We start from the raw sequence: 6,624 nt of genomic DNA, 5'->3' as shown, positions 1-6,624 counted from the left end.
ACACAACAATTCACTCAGCTCCATTACAGTATTGTTACACGTGTAACGAAGACACGGATATTGGGGAGAACTCTCCTTATATGGATATCCTACCCAGAATGGCTGAGTCAGACAATGTCGATTAGGTACACCTAGCGGCAACTATAGATACATGGGGAGCTAGAGGAACAACCTGGGTAACACCAGATGGGGAAGAGATACCACACATTGCACCAGTAAACATGTTAGGTGTAGCGCATGTAACATCCGATGATAAGAAAGAGGCACACCTGCCTGAGAGTGAAACCGATGATTCCTCAAAGGCTTCAGGCCAATACACATTAGAAACGGAATCTCAGGGAGAAATGGATTCAGAACCTAAGGAAACATCGAGTGAGCCAAGTATAGAAACTGAACACTCAAGGTCTAGTACGACCATCTATGGTAATTTATATGAGAGTGAAGAAGATACAAGCGAAGACCTATCAAGCGAGTCGAGTTCAAACATTTACCAAAATCAAAACCTTAACAAGAAACAAAGGTCATATAAGAGATGACGATATCGAGCGAATGTGAGAGCTAGGATAAACAAGGAAAGATCTACTGCAGAATGGCTTAGCTATCTAGGGGCATGTGATGCTCATCGAAAGCTAGTAGACAATTGGGGTGAACATCTCCAGAGTGTCATGTGGTGTAGCCCGCGACCCATTGACCTCGCTCAATTGGAGGTTACAGAGCCGAAATTGAGTCGAACTATAAGAAGACGTCAAAACCGAGAGTTAGCACAACAACAAAAGGAGGCAGAAGTAAAAGAAAGGTCTCCGTCAGGACAAGAGCCTGCTGACTTACATACGGCTCCTGAACATTTTAAATCTTATACCACGGGGGAGCGAAAGGTCGTGTATGCCAAAGCCCAACGAATACCTACCAATGGAAGCAGTGGAGTCTATGATGGTCCAACGGTAGTTAAAGAGATAGAATTAGCAGAACCAGGTGAGGAGTCTAAACCAGTCTTTATTGCTCAAGACCTTACCAAAACTGAAGAGGCTTTACTTAAGGAGCTCCTCAAGGAATACAAGGATATCTTTGCTTGGACATATCATGACATGAAGGGCATTCCACCTTCTGTGGTGCAACATACAATTCCCATGATCAACACTACTAAACCCGTCCAGCAACGACCCTATCCAATGAATCCTAAGTACGCCAAAATTGTACAAGAGGAGATTGAAAAACTTATCCAATGTGGATTCATATACCCTATTGAGCACTCAAAATGGGTTTCTCCAATAGTCATTGTGCCAAAAAAGAATGGGAAACTAAGAGTGTGCGTGGACCTCAAGCAAGTTAATGCAGCTACTAGGAGAGATCATTATCCCTTGCCATATTCAGAACACGTGCTTGAAAGAGTTGCGGGCAAGGAAGCTTATAGCTTTTTAGATGGGTACTCTGGTTACAATCAAATCACAATTGCATTAGAGGACCAAGCTAAAATTGCTTTTATCACAGAGTTTGGAGTGTTTGCATTTCGTGTTATGGATTTTGGCTTAACGAATGCACCTGCTACATTCCAACGATTAATAAACACTGCGTTTAAAGAATTTCTAAGGGAGTTTTGTGAAGCTTTCCTAGATGACCTTTGTGTTTATTCTTCTTGGGAGAAGCATTTGTTATATCTACGAAAAATATTTGAAAGGTGCAAATTTTATCGCATCTCATTGAACCCTTTCAAATGCCAATTTTGGGTTAGGCATGGAGTCATTCTAGGGCATATAGTGTCCAAGAACGGGATATCCACAGATGAGAGTAAGATTAAAGCCATTGCCGATTTGCCACCACCTACGAACTATAAAGGAGTTCAAAGATTTATGGGCCATGTTGGTTATTATCGAAGATTTATTTTAAACTTTGCCGAGATAGCGCGTCCATTGTACAAGCTTCTTATCGAGTTTCACTGGACGAAAGAATGTCATCAATCTTATGAGTTATTAAAGAAGGCCCTAACAAGTGCTCCAATCCTGCGAACACCCGATTGGAATGTACCTTTTCATGTGCATATTGATGCATCAAATTTTGCTATTGGGTGTGTTCTAACTCAACCAGGAGAACATAAATTGGACTACACTATTAGCTTTGCAAGTCGCCAATTAAATGATGCCGAGATGAACTACACTACTACAGAGCGCGAAGGTCTAGCTATGATTTACGCAGTAAAGAAATTTCGCTATTACCTTCTTGCTACCAAGTTTTTGTTTTATGTTGATCATCAAGCATTGCTATATTTGGTAAACAAGCCGTGTTCCACAGGTCGAATTACACGATGGTTGTTAATTCTTCTTGAGTTTGACTTCACCATTGTTGTGAGGCCTGGGAGTAAAAATGTCATGGCGGATCATTTATCTCGTATCCCTAACGGCGAAGCTCCTACGGGGGTTGATGATGAATTGCCTGATACTCCTTTGTTCATTGTTGAGACAATGCCTGAATGGAGTGAAAAGATTGTTAACTTCTTAGTTAATGGTTTTCCACCCAAGGAACTGCGAAAAGATATAGCTCAAAAATTAATCAAGGAATGCGAACCCTATTGCTTACTGGCTGGAACTCTCTATAAGAGAGGAAAAGATGATGTTCTTAGACGCTATGCCCGCGAGGATGAGTATTTATATATCCTACAAGAGGCACACATGGGTGTAGCTGGTGGTCACTTTTCAGGAAACTTGACTGCCCGAAAGATCTTACAGTCAGGCTATTGGTGGCCCACTCTGTTTAAGGATGCATCACTTTTTGCAAAGGGATGTGATGAATGCCAACGCTTCAACAAGCCACAAAGAAGGGATAGGATGCCTCTACATCCCATCAAGGTAACCCAACCATTTGAAAAGTGGGGCTTAGACTTTGTAGGACCGATTAGTCCGGCTACACGTAACACGCAATCACGATATATCATTGTGGCTACCGACTATGTAACCAAATGGGCTGAAGCAAAAGCAACACGAAAGGCGGATGCAAAAACAACAGCTAAGTTCCTCTTTGAGAACATTATCACACGTTTTGGATGCCCCTTTGAACTTGTGAGTGACAATGGAACTCATTTTATAAATGAAGTAATAAAAGAACTCACATCAAACTTCATGATATCTCACCACAAGTCTACACCCTATTATCCCCAAGAAAATGGCCAAGCTGAGAGTACCAACAAAACTCTCATCTCCATTTTGACAAAGACAGTTGAGGCTCATCGCACTGATTGGGACCTAAAGCTTACATCAGCTTTATGGGCTTATCGTACTGCGTATAAAGTTGCTATTAATTGCACACCGTTTAAGATGGTGTATGGCCAAGAAGCAGTTATGCCATGGGAGTTTGTCATTCCTAGTCTTCGAGTAGCTTCTCAAGAAGGTTGGGATGGTAACCCCTTAGTGGAGCGATTATATATCCTGGAAAGGCTAGATGAAGAGAGGCAATTAGCTGTGCGAAATGCTCTAGTGGAGAAGGATAGGAGAAAGAAGTAGTTTGATAGCCATTTAAAGGATTAAGACATCAAGGTTGGTGATAAAGTTCTTATGTACGGGGTACGTAATGAAAAGAAGAAATTGAAATACGCTGGTAAGGGACCATATCGAGTGTGTGAAATTACCCCGCAAGGTACCATTCGTGTAGAGACTCTAGATGGAGTTGAAACCATTGGATTCCTTAATGGGAGTAAATTCAAAAGATATTATGATCCTCTAAGCCAGGAAGAGTTGCAAGCCATCCATCAAAAGAAGGCTGCCAAGGAACAAGAAGAGCTTAAAAAAATCCAAGCAAGAGTTGAGGCTCAAGAACGACAACAACGTCTTAGACGCCAACGAGAGGCTAATCTAGGAATCACGCAAGCATTTTTCGAGGACACAGATGGCGACTCATTAGAATCTGAGCCATCCCTACGATACCCAATTGAGCTAAATAGCCCCTATGGGAAAGTGCTATACAATGCCTTATTAGATACGGGAGCTAAACACAATTTGTTATCCTATGGAGTTTGGTGTCAATTAGGGAAACCGACCCTATCCCCGAGTACGATGCAAGTCAAGGGCATTAATAAAAAGAAAACTGCTATTCTTGGAGTCCTTCAGACCCCTGTTGTCTATGACAATGGAAGCATATTGCAGAGGTTTCTAGTCATGCCCGCGGGAGCTATGGAAGGCCACGTAAACTTGGGACGCACGTGGATGTTGGCAACCAAATGCACTATTGATTGGGATACTGTTAGTGTCACGATGCGACCACCGACTCTTACCCCTATCATTCAAGCAAAGTCACCTACGTTGCAAACTCTAGCAAAGTTGAAGGATAGCCAACATTCACAAGCCAAGGTGGTTAACTCGTCTTTGTCGGCTACCCATGAATCTAGCACTTCAACACTTGTAGTTGCAGCAAGCAGTAATATTGCACGTACTCAACCTGCACGACCTAAGAGTACATATCAATGGGTCCCCAAGGCCTTACTTCCAACTACCCCAACCCTTCCATCCATTCCAAGAAAAAATTTCCTGGGAAAAGCAAGAGCGCGTCCTAAGAGAGTCAAGACCAAATCACGATGGATTCCAAAACAACTATTAGAAGCCCAAGGCTACTATGATGGAAATGAGCAAATTTGGGTACCTAAATGTAAAATGTGTCCTTCCCTATCGACAGAAAACCCATACGAGTCAAACAGTGTAACGCTAAAGCCAATGGTAGACCGTGGGAAGGGAAAGATCACAGAATGCTACACACCTAGTCCAGAGCTAGTTTGGGCGCCAAGGCAAAACCAATTTATTCCACCTAGCTCAGGAAGGGGGGAATTCCATGAAGCTTCTAGCTCCTCATGTAATACATCCATAGAGGTAAAAGCTTCTACACAGCCTCCATCTATAGTAATGGACCTCCATGAAGCTACAAAAGAGTCCACACCTCCCAGTGTTCAAGAATCACCTGATGAACCACTTCAAGTTCGATCCTGGGAGAGTACCTTACCACCCTTGCAACTTGACGAGGCACCTAGGGTAATAGAAAACTACTGGCAAAAATCCTCACCTATTACCAACTGGAACAATTGGTTTCAAAGGGTGACAAGCTCATTTCAAACGGTATGATCTACCCAAGGAAGGTGGGAGTGTTTGTGGACATCCATCATTCACTTGCTTCCCTCTCAACCTTTCTCCCTGACCTCTTAATCTCCGATCTTAGGGAATGTATATATAAAGCCTTATACTCACAAAAACAAGATAAAAAAGTAAAAGAGCAAGAGCCATAACACAAATCATAAAAACAAATTATGCACAAGAACACGACCCTTGTAATATTTTCACTCTAACCATCATCTATTTGCGTGTATAGATATGGCTAGTACGCTAGAGTCATCCACTCCTGCCTTGGGTGAGAGGTACCCTCGTTACTTTTCACAAATATTTCACATGGTCTTTCCAGTGCTTGCATGTGAATGGGATTTGATAGGTACGCTAGCATGTGAGAGGAATTTTGAGGAGTTAGAATGGCTGATACGTCTCTTGACCACGTCTGATCCATACTTAGAAGAGAGCGTTTCTCCCATTGCACAAGCCTACCCTTTTGACCAAGATGACTATAGGCGTCTAGTGACCTTCTTAGTAAACATGGGCACCTATGATGAAGAAGAAAATTTACACGACTACACGGATGGCACATATGGTCTCATGGATGATGACTTTGTTTATCTCTACGACGAGGATAGGGGTTTAGCCTTAGGGTTTCCCCCCAACCTCTACAATATCCTATTCCCTTGACTCTCTAGGGGGAGTGCAAATAATTAGGTTAGGGTTCCTTATGTTTTTTGTTGTGTTCAATAAGTGTTGGTACCTTTTTCCACTAATGTACCTCCTGGAGGTATTCCTTTTGTTTCCTAGTGTGTACAGAAGCGTGTTGCTATTGGTAGGATTTGGACCTTCATGGAATCTTTATCTCGACTCACTCTTCAAATCAAGCGCGACCATCGACACAAACAGGTGTTTCTTGTCCATTAGCATTGCCCCTTATCTTTTTTGCATCTATGATTGTCAGCTTTAATTGTGATTGGTAGCTTAATATTCACCGCATTTGCTTAGTATCAAACATTTAATTCAATGTAATTTTTTGTCATAATCACTTGTCTAGGTTTAAAAATCAAGCAGTCCGACAAACTAGTTTAACCAAGTTAGGTGTTAGAAATCTTCTCTTAATACCATGGGGAATGCCTTCCTAATAATTAATGGTTACTTAGGTTCTTAATCCGATTTAGACAGCATTGTGTGAAATGTACTAGGGCTTTCTAGTGGGCTTGACCCTATTGACCTTTAGCTTAAGTATTATAAAGGGAGTTTATTGGTGTGATGAGCCTGGGAGGTGTATCAGTGTTATATGACCCCCCAAAGTTACAAAATTAAAATGCTGAAAATGAACAAACAAAAAATCAAAGTGCCACACTGTAAAATCTTAAGCTGGAAGAGAAATCTCGGCTTGATTTGGTACTTCACTCACACTATTGCCTATGGTACTAGAGCCCTAGAGGTTCCCAGTGTGGGCGCTTTTCCTTGAAAAGCAAAAAACCCAAGGCATACAAAATAAGCACACACATCAAATTGAATCACTGTGAAAGGACTTTGGGGG

Source organism: Adiantum capillus-veneris, chromosome 6, assembly GCF_014529385.1.
Source record: "Adiantum capillus-veneris isolate H3 chromosome 6, ASM1452938v2, whole genome shotgun sequence".
Classification (NCBI taxonomy): domain Eukaryota; kingdom Viridiplantae; phylum Streptophyta; class Polypodiopsida; order Polypodiales; family Pteridaceae; genus Adiantum; species Adiantum capillus-veneris.
Note: the sequence above shows the minus strand (reverse complement) of the source record.